Here is an 18027-nt window from a genome sequence, read left to right as displayed (position 1 = left end):
GACTACCATTAAGAAAATATAACCCGTTGGGAAACTGTTTCTGACTGGTACACACAAGAAACAAACAATGAGGAATATGCTTAGATGTACTGGGAAAGAGATGGGTCTGTGGTGTTGTCACAAAAGTACACAAATCCTGAGAATGACTGCTGAACAAATGGTCCCCCTCAATGCTGACCCTCAGGTAAGACCAAGGGGCCTTGTGTTTCAGCAAAGCCTGGGCAACTGTAATGCAGGGCTCCTAAGATTCCATGACATTCCCTCCTTCTAATTCTGTTATTGCAACTGCAGGCCATTACCTGGCACACTGGCCACTATCTGCCTCACTCTTTTCAGAGTCTGAGCTACAGGCAGTGCCTTTGGCTCAAATGTCTGGCATCTCAGACCCTGTTTTTGTGGTTAAGGACTCTAAAGTGCTGTGGCGAGTGATCAAGTTTTTCTCAGCGGTAAGATAACAATTCCAGTTATTGTCATCCCTCAGTCCTGATCAAACCTATTTGATTTCACCAGTTTTCAACCCATGATGTGTTTGAGTTTCTTCTCCCTAGTCCCTGGCTCTACCTCTTCTGGCACAAATGTCAGCATGACTGTATCTGCCAGCCTTTTGTTGAGTGAAAAGGCAGAGATGAACATCCTAGAAATCAACCAAGAATTGCGCTTACAGCTGGCAGAGGGCAAACAGCAGTTCTGAAACCTCAAAGAGAAATTTCTTATACCTCAAACTACTACCTACTCCCTGGCCAACCAGCTGAAGAAGTACAGTAAGTTCTATAGGTTCACTGTATCAAAAATGATGAATGATTATCCATCTTCTCCCTGAGAGGTGAAATGCTCTCTTAATCAAAATTAATTTTATCCTTTCCATGCTTTTAGGAAAAAAGAAGAGGGTATTTTCACCTCATTTTCTTAAAGATGGAAAACAGAGGCACAAAGTATTCAGCAGCTTTTCCATGTTTGTAATTTGGCGTGGGGTGGAACTAGAGTTAAAATACCAGTTACTGGTGTCTGACATAGGAACAGAACCACCTGTTTTTTTCAGCAAGAGGCTAAATTGTGTTTGCCAGAATTCTCTCTGTACCATGTAAGATCCTGCAGACAAATAGCATCTAATCTGTGGCTTTACATATCTGGGACTAATGAATTTCCATTCAATTCAGGCTGTTGAGGCCTGATAGGCAAAGTTCCATGCTGAGAACCCTGGTGGAAACGTGGTGATAGCACACAGTACCAACTCCAAGTAGCTTAAAGAGGAGTCTGCACCTAATAGAAATTGTGGTATCCATAAGTGACAGCATCAAGAGCAAGGAGTACCCTGGTGAGAGGAAAGTCCTGCTTTCTGGGGCACAGGCTGTTATTTCTCTCTTTTTTTTTTTTTTTTTTTTTTGAGATGGCGTTTTGTTTTGGTTGCCAAGGCTGGACTGCAATGGCCCAATCTCGACTCACCACCACCTCTGCCTCCCGGGTTCAAGCAATTCTCCTGCCTCAGCCTCCAAAGCAGCTGAGATTACAGGCATGTGCTATCATACCCAGTTAATTTTTGAATTTTTAGTAGAGATGGGGTTTCTCCATGTTGGTCAAGCTGCTCTCGAACTTCTGACCTCAGGTGATCCACCCGCCTCGGCCTCCCAAAGTGCTTGGATTACAGGCGTGAGCCACGGCACCTGGCCCAGGCTCTTATTTCTAAAGAGGAAAAAAGAGAGCCCCCAAGGCTTTGTGGAGGTAGCAGTGTGTAAAGCAGGAACCTTGGGCCAGTTTCCTGGGCTCCATCCAAGTTGCTCGTCTTCTCTGTGCCTCAGTTTCCTCATCTGTTCACGGGTGTTATAATAATACCTACCTCGGTAAATTGCTGCAATGAATTACACAACCTATTGCTTGTAAACCTCCTGGAACAGTTGTTGGCACAGAGTAAACACTATTAGTTCTTCATTCTACTGTTTTTAACTTAACAGAAATTTGATTAGTATTTGGGCATGCTTCCTTCATGGCCTTATGGTCTTATGCCTCATATTTTATGCAATTATATCCAGATATGATTTTTAAAATCTTGAACATATTGGTGCTTAAAATTCCCAGTTTAAAAAAAAAAAATCAGTCCTGTGAACACAGAAAATCTGAGACAGGTCTCAGTTAATTTAGAAAGTTTATTTTGCCAAGGTTGAGGATGCACCCGGGACACAGCCTCAGGAAGACCTGACGGTGCCCAACGTTGTCACGAGACATCAATTAATGTATGTAAGAAGTACATTTGTTCAGTCTGGAAAGGCGGGACAACTTGAAGCAAAGGCAGGAAGACCCAAATTATATGATTTCTGAGCACTCTAAGTGTAAGCAGAAATTAACACCAGCTGGTTAAACGCTTATTTTAGTCGTTTAAAAGGAAATTGCAAGATACAATCCCAAACCAGTTTCTTACCTAGTGATAGTGATTGGTCTCAGGCTGTAGACTGCTCTCCACTATCCTAGAAGCAGGAAAAACAACTCATCTTCCCTGTTGGAAGAAGAGAGCTCGAACTTCATAAAGCAGTTACCTGCATTCCATTGTCATGGAAGCAGGAAAACTTGCCTTCCTGTTGACAGCAAGCGAAACTCCAGAAAAAGAAGAGTTGTACAGTAAAATAAATTTAAGATCTCGACCAAATTTGGGTAGATCAAGGATTCTCTGGAGGGGATGCTCTCAGACCTCAGCAAATTGTCCTATTGGCTTGAGCCATAAAGTTAGTTCATGCTGGTACCAAGCACTGACACATTTGTCAAAGGTCAGGGGCATCTCCACTCAGAATCCCCCAGTGGTGGTTACCGAAATGTGAACCCAACAAATCTGAAACAGGTCTCAGTTAATTTGGAAAGTTTATTTTGCCAAGGTTGAGGATACGCCAGAACAGCCTCAGGAAGACCTGACGACATGTGCCCAAGGTGGTGGGGGCATAGCTTAGTTTCATACATTGGGAGACGTGAGACATCAATCAATATATGTAAGAGGTAAAGTGGTTCTGTCTGGAAAGACAGGAAAACTTGAAGCAAAGGCTGGAAAACTCAAAGTGGAGAGGGAGCTACCAGGGAAGGGAGCTTCCCGGTCACAGATAGGTGACACACAAATGGTTACATTATTTTGAGTATGTGATTAGCCTTTCCAAAGGAGGCAAATAAGATATGTATCTATCTCAGTGAGCAGAGGAGTGACTGAATAGAATGGGAGGCAGGTTTGCCCTAAGCAGTTCCCAGCTTGAGTTTTCCTTAGTGATTTTGGGGGCCCAGGATATTTTCCTTTCGCAGTCTCACAGCCCTAGAAGCCTTCCTAGCTGTACAGAAAATCACCAATTCATTCCCCAGTGCAGGAGAGGCTGCAAGCCTTGGGAAAGCATCCCATGATTCAGAGTCAGACCTCAGGGGCCGTGAATTCTGACCCTGCCTCCTTCCAGGTGACTCATCTTGTCGAGTTGCTTGATGTGCCCCTGAGCTTCTTTTTTCCTGTATCTAAGTAGGGAGTATCAGATGCCAGAAAGTCGGGAGGCTGAAGAGTAAAGATGTGGACATCCCTGCCTACAGCCTGGAACTAGGGACAGTTTTGTCCTTGGCATGGACCTGGCTCCTGCCCTGTAGGCAGTGACCACAGCAGCATGCCCAGCCTTCCACTGAGGCAGGCATGTCTGTCTTAGAATATGAAGAGTGCAAAGACCTGATAAAATCTATGCTGAGGGATGAACTAAAGTTCAAGGAGGAGAAGCTGGCAAAGGAGCTCAGGCAAGCGGAGGAGCTCAGCTGAGGGGGCCCCGTGGGGGCAGGCAGGTGAGCAGGTGTGTGAATCTCTGTACAGTAGCTCAGCCGGGAGAAGTAAGAGCTAAGCTGGGCCAGGGGAAGGGCAGGAATTGCCACGGCAGGCACATGTCACACAAATATTTATAAAACAGAGAACAATAATAGTAAGTTATGGGTTGCCTCGTTTTCTCTTTTTCAAACAAGTAATTGTTGAGGTGAAATTTGCATAACACAAAAGTAACCAAAGGAAAGTGAACTACCCAGCAGCAGTTAGTATACTCAAAATGCTGTGCGATCACCACTGCATTTACTCTTAGTCAGAATCACCTCCTGACTGACTTGGGCTTCTCATTTGTTCAATCAATATTGCCTTCTCAACTCTGTCATTCTTTTCTTTTTTCATCTTTCCAGTTGTACCTGGCCACATTTCTGTGCACGGCTTTGTGTCCAGTCGCTGAATAATGCACTATGTGTATTTTAACATGAAAATGTCCACAACCAAGATGAGAAATCGAAGGAAAATCCTTTTGGAACTCATTTGGTTACAGAAGAAAAAGATGAATGGAATGCTGAAAAATCTTCCTGGAGCTCTCTGTCTCTATTGCAGAGGGGAAGACCTGTTTTTAATAAAAAAGATATATATTTTTTTCTTTGCTTTGCCACAGGCATTTCCCTTAACATGTACTGACTTTCTGCATGGAGTGCTCCTTTGTTGCAATATTAGAACGGATCACTCATCCCTTTCCACTATTAAATTTTCTCTACTATTCCACCTTAGGCAATGTAAAGTCTCTGTTCACTCTCAGACCTGAGAGCTGGCCCAGTTACAGGACATGTTACAGGAAGGGAGAGATGCCTTCCTCTCACTGAATCAGCATCTCAAGGTCCTCCTCACTCCTGATGATTCTGACAACTCCTAGGGGCAGGACCTCTGAGAGCAGGCTGGCAGAGCACCTTGTCCACAAGCTCAGCCCAGGTAAGGTGACCACAGGCCCTGATGACACAAAGCCCAGGCTTATGGGAGACTCTACACCTCCATACCTTCACAATGACAGTTATATTGGTGGTGTTTCTTTCCATTAAACATATATGGCCATGACATGACCAGGACTTCCTGGATAGGAACAGAGGTAAGAAGTCCATGGGGTTAGAGGTCACAGTATTGCAAATGTCTCCTCCTCCTTGACAGTCATGTCTTTGGAGCAAGAGGCCATATCCATTCAGTTTTAAAGGACAGGAAGGAGGCTATGACAGAAGGCAAGTTGTTAGAGTAAAAAGAGTCCAGGACTAAGAATGAAGGTTCCCAGGCTGTATCTTCAGCAATGTCCTTAGTAACCGTGGGTGAGTGATTGATTTATCCTTTCTGGATTTCTTTGTCTAAACCTGCAAAGAGGTCAAATTGTCTCTTCAATGGTAGATACAGCATTCAAATATGGGAACACTTATGATTACCTTTCAAAATGAGATGAAGCCCCTCACCGTGTGGTGTTGCAGAAGGCACTTGATGTGGGGGCATTTGGTGGTAGGAAGTGCTTCAGACTGGAGCATTCCCCATGGAGAGAATGTCCCTGAATAACACAGCAGAAGCCAACTTGGAGGGCTTGTGAAGTCTCCCAATGCATGAGGAAAGGTGGGATAAGGTTGTTTGTCCTCCCCTAAGAGAAAGAAATAGATTCTAAATGTGAGAGCTGTGACAGGACACCGAGCCTGTGCCTGGGCATCAGATCTGTGGCGGGATGGGAGAGACAGCTGCCAAAGTCCAGAAAGATGCCGGACAAGCCTCCAGTGATATGGGGACCAAAAGGTCTTTTCAATATTTGGCCACAGCTTGATGGTGACCCTCCAGATCAGAAATGCATTGCCTCATGGATCAGGAAACCATGCCAGGGCATTTCATTAAGGATAAAACATGAAAGCTTTCAGTCCAACACTGACCCATGCATAGATGTTCATGTCTCTGTGCACATAGGGCTCACTGTGCTTGCAGTGTGTGAAGTGAGGAGTATCTAAATGGAAACTTCTGTATTTGTTTGCAGAGAATGATGAAGGTGATAGTGAAAATGATAAAGATGAGGAGATTCATAAAGTACAAGCATCACCTGTCCCCAGGTTACACTGAACAATCAGGAGCGGGTAGTGGGTGGATAAACCATGGAAAAGGTCTTAGAATACGAGGGAGTTGAAGGTAGTCACAGATTCCAGATGCAGGATAAAGAAAGCTGCAGAGTGCACTGATTTCATGTGCTCACCCAACAAGGAAATAGGCCTGGTCCATTGTCTTCATGGGCCTTGTAAGCATGACCCTGGATGAAGTCACCAGCCCTAGGGACTTCCTGCACTCACAGAGGAGAACTGTTCTCTCCTGTAATGAAAACCAGGAGGAGATGCAAAGCTGCTTTCTACATGATTGTCTCCAGGTTCTTGTTAAGAAAGATAAATAGCAAAGAGGTGGGCCAGGCACAGTGGCTCACACCTGTAATCCCAGCATTTTGGGAGGCCAAGATGGGTGGATCACCTGAGGTCAGCAGTTTGAGACCAGCCTGGCCAACATAGCAAAATCTCATCTCTACTAAAAATACAAAAATTAGTCAGGTGTGGTGGGGGGCACCTGTAATCCCTGCTACCTGGGAGGCTGAGGTAGGAGAACCGCTTGAATGCAGGAGGCAGAGGTTGTAGTGAGCCGAGATCATGCCACTGCACACCAGCCTGGGTGACAGAGCGAGAATGTGTCTCAAAAAAATAGTAAAGGGGTAAAAAGCAGAGGAATTATTTAGGAAGTTTCTAGAAACTAAACATCAAGAGAAGTACCTAGAAAAAAATTGTACATTTCACATATTATTTTTATAAAAAGACCCAGAAGACACACCATTTCTGGAGCCTACAGTGGCTCAAGAGCCTGTATTCCCTTGGTCACAGTATTTAAATGCAACCCAGCTTTGGCACACCGTGTAGCAGCTGTTATGGTTCTCCATGTATGTATCTCTGTGTGTGTCATGTCTGCACACACAGAGATAGCTGAGCCTCCATCCTCCTCAGCTCCTATCTTCCCAGTGCAATGAACACCAGCTGCTCCCTTCCTCTTTGGCTCCCATGGCATCCACAATCTCTTGCAGAGAAAGGAGGAGTGCCTGTTCCCTCTTACAGGGAGCCACCCGTTCGCTTTTTGGGACAATTCTCTTATACCTCTGTCAAAACTGGCTAGGACTCCCTGGGTCCAATTGAGGGTCCAACCTCTCTGTGTTTAATCTTTTGTCATCTCTCTCCCTGCTGGCTCATCAGGGAGGTGCTGAAGGCTGAAGAAAAGGAAGTCCCTGAGGACTCACTGGAGGAATGTGCCGTCACTTGTTCAAATAGCCACAGCCCTTCTGACTCCAACCAGCCACATAGGAACACCAAAACCACATTTGAGGAAGACAAAGTCGACTCTGCACTGGTTATAGACAGTGAATCCTCTCATGATGAATGGGAGGATGCTGTACACATTCTCCCAGGTAGACTCTATATTCTCTGCCCCTCATACCTCTGTCTAGGCTGAGGAAGATCAACTCCGAAAAAGAGCTCTATACAAACAAATTGGTTTGAATCAGAAAATAGGATGGGGTACTAAAACAGATATCAGGTGGTTTAGGGATTTTCCTCTCCTCCTCAGCCCTGTCTCCCTGTCCCCAGTGTCATGGACCCCAGGCAATTGGGACAAACTCATAGTCACCTTTGTCCAGGAGGTATACAGGAGGTATCTATCAAGCCTTCTAGCTTGGATCCAATATCTCTCATCATCTGTCATTATGTCATCTGTCCCTGAACAAAGTCCGTGGAGTTTTTATGCCTTTTTAAGGAAACTGGCAGCCTTGCCTTTGTATTTGGAGATATTGTTCCCCCAGTTTTACTGCTCTCAGCTTCAGTCTTGATCTCCTTTAAGTCAGCTTGCTTAGCTGCACAGTCACCTTGAAACCAGGATGGAAACATTTATTCTTTACCTTGCTGATATGTCTCCATAGAGCAAGGCTGGGCCCTGAGTTCTCCACCCCATCAATGGCCAATGTTTCTTTGTACCATCACAGATTTTTTTTTTTTTTTTTTTTGAGACAGAGTCTCACTCTGTCACCCAGGCTGGAGTGCAGTGGCACAGTCTTGGCTCACTGCAACCTCTGCCTCCTGGGTTCAAGCAATTTTCCTGCCTCAGCCTCCTGAGTAGCTGGGACCAGAGGTGCACACTACCATGCCTGGCTAATTTTTATATTTTTAGTAGAGACAAGGTTTCACCATGTTGGCCAGGCTGGTCTCGAACTCCTGGCCTCAAGTGATCCATCCACCTTGGCCTTCCAAATCGCAGATTATTTTTTAAGACAGAGTAGTTAGAATTCATCCATCAGTCCAGTCTCATATATAGATGCCTTTAAACATTCAATGACCATGTTATCTGGTGAGATAAGTCAGTATTGCAGCAACACTCTCAGAAAGTAGCTTGACCAATTTTTGGAGATTTTTTTGGGAAAAATTTTGTTTAACTTGCATAGACTCAGGCAGGGAATGTGGCATTATGGTCTACCCATAGAGGGAGATTTTGGCCTGTGGGTCTGGAAACGAGGCTCATCTACTTCACACCAGACTTAATCTAGGGCACCCTAGAACATTCCTGTCAGAATCCATATTCTTGCACTGAGAATATTTATTTCCTTGTGCTATGACTGGACACTGATTTGGTCATATGTGAAGTGTGATTTGCTTAATGTGACCTGCTTCTCTGAATTTATTTACAGAAAATCAAAGTGATCAAGAGGAAGAGGAAGAAGGGTCAGTGTCTCCCAGGTAACACTGTGGAATTGTGGGCTGTTACTTCAATAGTGACACTTGGAGACTGCAGATCCAGAGAAAACGAGGAAGTGATGAATAGAACTATTTCTTCCATTCACCCAGCTACAAATTGTCCTTATTAACACTGTTGGGGGCTATTCATGGCACTTGTGTTGGTTTTAATTTTGTAGTCCTCTCAAGATAGGGACCTGCAATCAGATGAGCCAGGTGAACTAACCAAACAGGGATTTCTTGGTGTTGCCTGTTCTCTCCTACGTGTTTAAATCCAGGGAGAGATGCATATATGCTTTCTGCCCATTTGTTGTTAGTATGTTTGCTAGTATCTGTGCAAGAGAAGAAATTCAGAAAATAAACATACATCAAAATATTGGGAAAAGGAAGCCCTTAATACACAGGCTGTATGTCTGCACTGCCTCAAGAGCTCTGTTCACTTGAATGATGCATGTAAAATTCAACATAATTTATGCAAAGTAGTTGAAGTCCTGTGTCAGTTCTCTGTGCTGCAAGTCATGATGGTAGTTTACAGGGAGAGTCTGGGTGCTCTGCAGTGGCTCATCTGTGGCAAATGCACTGAGCATGACCAGCACATTTTCGATCTCTCCCTAAGACAGTCACTTTCCACCCTGCATTTAGAAGGATAGCTTTTTTTCTCTTGAAGGACAAATGCCTTTGCTTTTTGTGATCACTTGATTCTGTTTCCCATTGGATCAGCTGAAAGGCTTTGTTGTCTAATCTCTGTTGGTTTAATCTTCTGTCATCTCTGTCCTGCCTGGCTCATCAGGAATCTGCAGGAGTCTGAAGAGGAGGAAGCTCTCCAGGAATCCTGGGATGAAGGTTATTCGACTCTCTCAATTCCTCCTGACATGTCTGCCTCGTACCAGTCTTACAAGAGCACCTTTCCCTCATTAGAGGAACAGCAAGTCGGCTTGGCTCTTGACATAGGCAGTGAGTACTCCATTGTGAAGGTAATAAAGCTCCAGTTCATGTCCCAAGTAGACCCCGTAATCTTGGGGCTTTCCGCCCCTGGTTGGGCTGAGAGTTGCCATCACTGTGGGCTGAACCTATATATCAGTGTAGATTTCAATCACTCTGGAGTTGAGTCTGAAGCACAGGCGTGGGGTGGGTCAGTGAGCTTTGCTCTTTTCCTAGTCTCAGGCCATGCCCATGGCACCCTTGACTGACTGTCAGGACATTGAACTCAAGGCAGGTGTGGCGAACTCACACCAAGCTCTGCAGCACATGCCCAGGAGTTGTCTGTCAGATCAGCTCATCTGAATTAAATGTCTCTTGCCAGCTACTAAGTTCCTTATGAGTTTTGTTCCCCAAGCATGTCTTTGCGGTTCTCTACCTGCCCAAGGCCAGTGTCACCCTTGTCTACCTCTCAGTGGAAGATGTGACCCAGGTTTCACTGAATTCATCCCCATTTTCTGTGTCTTCTAAGTTGGCTTTTTTTAGCTCATCTGTCCATCGTCTTGCTGGTATGTTTTCTACATAAACAGCCAACTTTTCACTCACAAAAGCCATAATAGCTGATGCTTCTGTGTAGAACCAAGACTAATTTTGACTCAAGAGCTGGTACATTGCACCCCTTCATCAAATCTCAGTGTCCACAATCTTGTAAACTATCAAATCCTGGGTATTTGATGAGAGAAAGCTTAATATTGAAGTATCTCTCCTACGAGGTGTTAGAAGTATTTGCCTAGAATCTATTGGGAAAGTCATTGCTCATTTGTGTACACAAACCTAGGACAGATCACATTGGGAAGATAACATTCCAAAACAGGGGAATTTTGCCCAAGGCTCATGAAAGGAACCAAGTCAGTTCTTTCAAGACTTGACCTCAGGCCTCCTGGTATATTTTTCTCAAAGTCTCCTGTTCTCACACTGAGAAGACTGATGTCCCTGTGTTAGGATTGGACAGAGGACTGTTTCTGTGTGCAAGGAGGAACTGCTTAATGTAAGAGGCCCCATCTGAATTTATTTGCAGGACATCAGTGTGATCAAGAGAAAAAGGAGGATTGAGAGGCAACATGTCCCAGGTGAGTCTGAGAAATTGTGGACAGTTAATTTGGTGTTGACACCTGGAGGCGCCAAGTCCAGGGAAAACCGAACATGCTGAAAATAATGATTTCATCTTGTCAACCAAGCCTGAATTACTCCTACTAATATTACTGTTGCTTTTCATTACAGTAAATGTTTAGGTTTCCATTTCTTCCTACCCTTATCATTTACTAACCTACTGAAGGTTGACCATACCTCAAAAGCTGTATTCTCACGGTGACTGCAGGGAAACTTGAGCACATTTTATGGAAAATTATTGAGCCCACTGTTTACATGATCACTGTTCACTGTGTGTCCTGAGGGCACTAACTCAGAGTGTCCTTTAACTCCCTCATCAATGTGTCACCTGGACAATTCACTAAGCTCTCTTTGTCTGTCTCTCTTTCTCTCTCTCTGTATTTCTCTTTCATCATTTACTACCCAGCCATGGTCTATTCCTACATAAAGGCAATAATTTGTTACCTCATTAATGGATCTATGTTTTTTCTTTTGTAACCACTTCCTTATGCTACCCACGAAATCTAGCTGGGGCTCTGCGGTGTCTGATTTTCCCTGGCTTACTCTTCAGTTTTTCCTACTTCTCCAGGCTCAGCAGGGAGCTGCTGGAAGGGGAAGAGCCTGAAGTCTTGCAGTACTCACTGGATAGATGTTATTCGACTCCTTCCAGTTATCTTGAACTGCTGAACTCCTACCAGCCCTACAGAAGTGCCTTTTACTCATTGGAGGAACAGCGTGTTGGCTTGGCTTTTGAGGTGGACAGTGAGGACCCTACAATGAAGGTGATAAGGATCCACCGAGTCTTCTGGATATGGGCCATATTCCTGCTGCAAGTGGCCCTTACTGAGCTGAGAGATGTCATTGCCACAGGGAGGACCTATAGGCACATGTAGGTTTGAATGAAACTCTAGTTCCACCTGGAAGCCCAAATATGGGATGGGTCAGTGAGCATGGCTGTCTTCGTAGTCGCAGGCCATGCCTGTGGCACTCTGATCCTACTCTCAAGACACTGGACCCAGGCAGATGTGACAAATTCACACAACTATGATTTTGACTCAATTTTGTAGATTTTGTAGATTTCCTCCTTTACTCTAATTTCAGTGTTTAAAATCTTTTCAATCATGAAAAAGCTGAGTTTTTTATAAAACAGGGCTGAATATTGCAGTTTTTCTCCTAGAAATCATTTGGGGGCATTTGTTTTAAATTGATTGGGAAAATACTGCGTCACCATTTGTACAAACTTGGGACAAATGATATTGGGATAGCAATCTACCAGAATAGGGACATTTTACCTGTAGTTTCTGGGACAAAAACCAAGGAATCTCCATTATGACCAGCCTTCAGTCCTCCTGAAGTATAGCTCTCACAGTGCCTTATTCTCATGGTGAGAAGACTGAGGTCCCTGTGTAAGGATAGACAGTGGATTGTTACATGTGTAGGGGAATTGGCTTAATGTGTCTGTCCATGTCTGAACTTATTGCAGAAATTGAAAAGTACCAAGAAAAGGAAGAAGACCAAAACCCACCATGCCCCAGGTAACTTTGAGCAATTATGGACGCTTAATTCTGTGTTGACACCTGGAGACGCCAGGTCCAGGGAAACCAGAGTGTGTTCAATTTCATCTTTTCAACCAAGCCTGAATTCCTCTTACTGACATTGCTGTTGGTTTTCATTGCAGTAGACCTTTTGGTTTCCATTTCTTCCTCCCCTTATCATTTACTAACCTACTGTAGGTGGACCATACTTCAAAAGCTCTATTCTCATGGTGACTACATGGAAACTTGAGCACATTTTTTGCAAAATTGTTGAGCCCACTCTTTTCATGATCACTGTTCGCTGTGTGTCATGCAGGCACTAACTCAGAGTGTCCTGTTACTCCCTCATCATGTGTCAACTGGTCAATTCACTGAGCTCGTTTTCTCTCTCTCTCTCAGTCTCTCTCTCTCTCTTTCTCTTTCATTCTTTCCTACCCAGCCATGGCCTATTCCAACATAAAGGCAATAATTTGTTACCTCATTAATGGATCTATCCTTTTTCTTTTTTAACCACTTCCTTATGCCCCATGTAATCTAGTTGGGGCTCTGTGGTTTCTGATTTTCCCTGGCTTACCTTTTAGTTTTTCCTACTTCTCCAGGCTCAGCAAGGAGCTGTTGGAAGTGCAAGAGCCTAAAGTCTTGCATGACTCAGTGGATAGATGTTATTCAACTCCTACCAGTTATCTTGAACTGTCTGATTCATGCCAGCCCTACAGAAGTGCCTTTTACTCATTGGAAAAACAGCATGTTGGCTTGGTTCTTGGCGGGAACAGTGAGTACCTCGACTCAAGGGTTTGTTGATTTTCTCACTCATTGTAATTTCAGTGTCTAAAATCCTCACCTTTGTGAATAAGCTAGGTACTTGATGAGACAGGGCTGAATACTGCAGTTTCCAGAAATTATTTTGGGTGTTTGCTTTGAATTGTTAGGGAAAATATTGCGTAACTGTTGGCACAAACTCAGGAGAGATGATACTGGGATAATGATCTACCAGAACAGGGGACATTTCACCCTTAGGTTCAGAGATGAAAACCAAGGAATCTGTATCACGTCTGGCCCTCAGGCCTCCTGGAGTATGTCTCTCACAGAGTTCTCTTCCCATGCTGAGAAGACAGATGTTCTCGCTTTAGGGTTGATGGTGGATTGTTGCATGAATAGAGGAATAGACTTAATGTGTCTGTCCCTGTCCACTTTGTTGCAGACATTGAAAAAAATCAAGAAGAAGAAGAAGACCAAGACCCACCATGCCCCAGGTAACTTTGAGCAATTGCAGACATTTAATTTATTGTTGATACCTGGAGATGCCAGATACAGGGAAAACGGAACATACCTATCCATTCATTCAGCCAACCATGAAATCGCCATATTAGTCATGTTAAGATTATCAGTGTGGGATAATTATTAAACAGGATTATTAGTTAATATTAATATTATTGGTACAATATTAATAAAGTTGCCTCTTTTCATTTTACACCTGTATTTGTATTTGTTTCTCTTGTTAATTCCTTCAAAATTGTACTAATCTTTATTCAGTTGACTTTGTTGAACTGATCAATCACATTTTCTGCAGTTTCCCTTTCTGCCTTTTTGGCTTAAAGTGAACTCGAGATGCTCATCTGATGTCTGCCTCTTTGCCATTATATTTGCAAATATCTGAGAGCAGGAATGTGAATACAAATAATTCATATCATGCCAAAATTTTGAGAACAAGAGATGTTGAGTAACTCTGTCAGTCTACAAAGACACAGGGGCCTGTTGCGTGTGCCATGTCATAGCTCTTTGGTACAGGAATCGTTCCGTCTCCTTCCTTTCCAGCTCACTGTCTACCCAGGACACTGAGCACCTGCTGTTCTCTCTCCTGCTGGAGACAGAGAAGGATCATTCTCTGCTTGAGGGGACTGTTTTTTGCTTCCTCTGGCATCTCCTGTCAGACTCTCTGTAGAGCCAGTTGGACACTGGTTTCTGTTCCCTCTGGTGTTTATCTTCTGTGTTCTTCACCCACCAGGCTGAGCCCGGAGCTGCCAGAGGTGGAGGAGCAGGGCGCCCCGCAGGACTGTCTGGATGAAGTTTACTTGACTCCTTCACTTCCCCCTGACCTGTCTGACTGCCAGCAGCCTTACAGCAGCACGTGTGCTCATTGGAGGATCAGCTCGCCTGCTCTGCTCTGGATGTAGCCTGTGAGTACTCCAGCCTGAAGGTCACAAAGCTCCACTGTTCTCCCAGGCAGCCTCTATATATTCTGTTTCCTGTAACTTGTGCAGGTGAGATGGATCATCTCTGCAGGCAGGCCCTGTAAATTCAGAGTGTTTTGAATCTGGTTCTTGGATCCAGTTTTAAGCTCAGACATTCAATGGGTAGAACCCCCTTCTCTTGTGCCAGGTGATTCCTCTGTCACTTGACTCCTTCTCACAAGAGCAGGCTGTAGGTATCAAAACAGGTCAGAGAGGGGAATGATGAGGGATCACTGCACACTCTTGGCCGCAACAGCTCACCTGGAGAATTTTGTATAACAGACTTCATTCCTTAAGATACGGCATCTTTCTTTTCAGACATTATGTTGAACAGTGCCCTTCTCATCACATATCCTGAACAGCGCCCTTCTCTCTTCTCTGGCCATCCACCTGTGCCAGCAATTTTCCCCCATTATTTTGGAGGGCTGTTTCATGATTCCTGTGTTTCAAGCCAGATTCTCTACTACATCCTCTGAGGTGGTTTCCCTCCACTGAAGCAGTTAGCATCCCTTCCTCCGTGCATGGCCATGGCTTGCATCCTCTGTAGAGCCCCGGTGGTTTCTTTTACGTGTGGGTTTGTGGTTTCAGTCATGTGTCGTCTCAGTGCTATGTTCTCATGTAAACCATCAACAACTAGTGTCCCTGATCAGGTGCTGGCCTAACTGATGAGCAAAGCGCAGTGGTTCTCATGCCCATGATCTCCAGCAAACCCTTCCTGTGAGCAAGTGCCCCCTGAGGTTGCAGTTTCATAGGGTGTGTAAGGAAAAAAAAACAATTTTCTTCTCACTCATTCTGGTTTTTATACCATTATTCTGGGAATTTCATGTGGATTGTTAGTAGTTTTACCCATCAAAACTCTTGTAGGAAGAGCAAGTAACTCTGTGATGTCCCCTATCTGAATATGTTGTAATGAGAGTAGTGACTGAAACTTTTGTCTTCCATTCTATTTTGGTCAGTAAGCACCTTTCCTGCTGGAACCATCCTCTTTCCTGTGTTTCATTTCTCCTTCAGTTTCAAAGAAGTAAAGGCTTTTGTAGGATCACAGCAATTCATAAAACGAAGTAAAATACACATCGCCCTTCCACCTGTTGTACACCTTGCCCTTGGCCAAGCAAGCTCTTTCCTTGCTATAATCCATACAGTGCTCAAGGGGCACTCCTAGTGGGCAGTGGCATCTCCACGTTAGAGCTGAGGATGCTGAGGCTCAGCAAGGTCCCTTTGCTTGCCCAGGATGCCCTGACCAGTCACAGTGAGAACATGGGCCCCATGTCTGCCTGACTCCATGGTGCGGTTGCTCTCATTTCTCTGCAGTGGGATCTCTCAGAGACTGGCTAGGATGGGTGCTCAAGATTTTTCCCTTTGTAGCAAATTTGTTGGAAATGATTTCAAGCTGAAACAGAAAATTTGCTGGTCTGGTACAAAGAACTCCTATATTCCCTGACACATGTAACCCAGTGATAAACACCTTGGTGCACTTTGTGAGCAGAACCAGTGGTTCCTCCAGTCCCCCCAGGGGGACCTACAACTCCAGAGGGTGCTTACTGGAAAATTTCTCAAGGGGTGAAAGGTGTTGGTCTGTTCCTACCTTGTATCACTTGGGTTTCTGCTCTCAACATGGCAGTGTTGGAGCCCTTGTAAAGTTACTGGGCTTTGTCTCGGGAACACCCCAGTTAGGACCAGGCTGCCAGGATGAGGAAGGGAAATGCTCAGACACGTGTCTCAGAAGTGAGACGCCTGTGATATGGGCCGGCTCTGCCAGGGCATCATGAAACATAGGCCAGGAGAGGCCACATTCATCCATGCAGACAGGCTGAGATGCATGAATGCACTGTCTCAATTATACCAGGAGGCATCTGTGTGTGGGTTCCGATGATAACCTGTGAAGAGTCTGTACTGTGCACAGCTGTGACCCCAGCAGTGGTGCCAGAATTGATGTGCTCCACCCATGCTCTCGCTTCAGGGAAAGTCACAGTAGAATCAGCGAGAATACAACCTAAATCATAACTTGATCTCTTATTAGGACTTTTCCCCACCTGCTCAGCTAATAATATGTACAGTGTTTCAGAAGTTTGAGATGTTTTTTGTTTTCTTCTGAAAATGCAAAGACTATTAAAAGTATAAGCTTAAGAAGACTTAGTATTCTGAGAAAGAGAGATAAAAGGACCTAACAAAATTAAGTGTTTAGAATTAAAAATATTTTTAGACATTGATTCTAAATCACACATGCAGAGGACAAGAATGGGAAGCCTGGGTTTGACCAGCCTTCCCCAACCAGATTTGTCCTTTTGAGATGTTTCCCCATCTGCCCAATATGAACTACCAGGAAGTCGCATTGAGTGTCCTAAGTGATGGTTAATGATCAGTAAACTGTGCCCTGAGCAACTAAGGAGGCCACATGAGGTGGAGCGAAGGGCTCAGGGACAAAGACCTAGAAGCTGGAAAGCACTCCATGCAGGGCTGCGCCAGGGAGGAGCCAGCCTGACTCCAGGGAAGAGTCTGTATGAGGGAGGGATGGGAGGTGATGCTGGATAGGAACATGGGGCAGAAGTTAGAAGGAGCACAAAGGCAGGGTGAGTGGGGAGAGTCATGCAGTGGGCAGCAGAGAGAGAGTTTTTAGAAGCACAGTAGGAATGTGGAAAGAACAGGACTTCTTGGCAATAAAATTGCAGAGATAATTGCTAGTGTGGAGATGGCAGAATCAGAGATAGCAGTTGGGGGTGTGTATGAAGCCAGGCATCAGTGATGAGTCTGTGCTCTCAGGAAGATGAAGGAGTACAGATACACGGAAGGCATTTTTAATAAAACTTAGAGAAATCTTGATGAGAATGAGGATGTGCAGAGGGGAGGAGAGAGAGGAGCCCTGCAGCAACGTGGATCAAGCCCTGCAGGCCCCGTCCTTCTTCTGAGGCAGATCTGGACTGGCCTGAGGCCACCGGAAGTCTTTCCTTAGTCCACTTTCTGAGAGTGTGATTTCCTCTTCCTGTGGAAATAGCGATAATTTTTATGAGGGGTGCTGCCCGGACCCCACTGGAGGAGCGGGTAAGATGAGGACTGTGCTTGGTGTTATCTCCCTACAGAACCACACACGCTGATCGGTAATACCTGTGGCCCCTAAGTGTCCGTGAGGGGACTGGTCCCTCTACAACATTGCTTATGGCTGCGGACACCCACTATATGGCAACAAGATGTGTATGTATGGGTAGGTGGCAAAACCATTATAGGCAACGGAAATTCAAAATGTTCTAGAACCCTAAAATGTTCAACTCATGTAGTATTTGGTCTATTGCAGGGGGCCCCAAGCCCCTGGGGCTGTGGTCAGCTACCTGTCCTGGGCCTGTTAGGTACCAGGCCGCACAGCAGGATATAAGCAGCCGGCAAGCGAGCATTCCAGCCTGAGCCCCGCCCCCTGTCAGATCAGCGGTGGCATTAGATTCTCATAGAAGCACAAACCCTATTGTTAACTGTGCATGAAAGGGATCTAGATTGTGCGCTCCTTGTGAGAATTTTTTTTTTTTTTTTTTTTTTAGACGGAGTGTCGCTCTGTTGCCCAGGCTGGAGTGCAGTGGCCGGATCTCAGCTCACTGCAAGCTCCGCCTCCCGGGTTCCCGCTATTCTCCTGCCTCAGCCTCCCG

At 45.0% G+C, this 18027-nt stretch overlaps 1 pseudogene across 1 annotated transcript in view; it reads left to right on the top strand.

Moving 5' to 3' along the window:
* Positions 1-329: 329 nt before the first annotated feature.
* Positions 330-18027, top strand: part of LOC105550294 — a 931651-nt pseudogene continuing 913953 nt past the window's right edge. Inside the window, exons 1-13 of the transcript XR_001007683.1 lie at positions 330-433; positions 535-761; positions 3657-3786; positions 4535-4732; positions 5793-5865; positions 7036-7247; positions 8517-8565; positions 9353-9516; positions 10559-10610; positions 11219-11391; positions 12113-12164; positions 12764-12936; positions 13366-13417. The product of XR_001007683.1 is annotated as a neuroblastoma breakpoint family member 16-like (transcript). The remainder of the gene's footprint in view (positions 434-534; positions 762-3656; positions 3787-4534; positions 4733-5792; positions 5866-7035; positions 7248-8516; positions 8566-9352; positions 9517-10558; positions 10611-11218; positions 11392-12112; positions 12165-12763; positions 12937-13365; positions 13418-18027) is intronic.

The sequence above is a fragment of the Mandrillus leucophaeus genome, unplaced genomic scaffold (assembly GCF_000951045.1).
Source record: "Mandrillus leucophaeus isolate KB7577 unplaced genomic scaffold, Mleu.le_1.0 Scaffold475, whole genome shotgun sequence".
In the NCBI taxonomy this organism is placed as follows: Eukaryota; Metazoa; Chordata; class Mammalia; order Primates; family Cercopithecidae; genus Mandrillus; species Mandrillus leucophaeus.
This window is presented reverse-complemented; position numbering and strand designations above follow the sequence as displayed.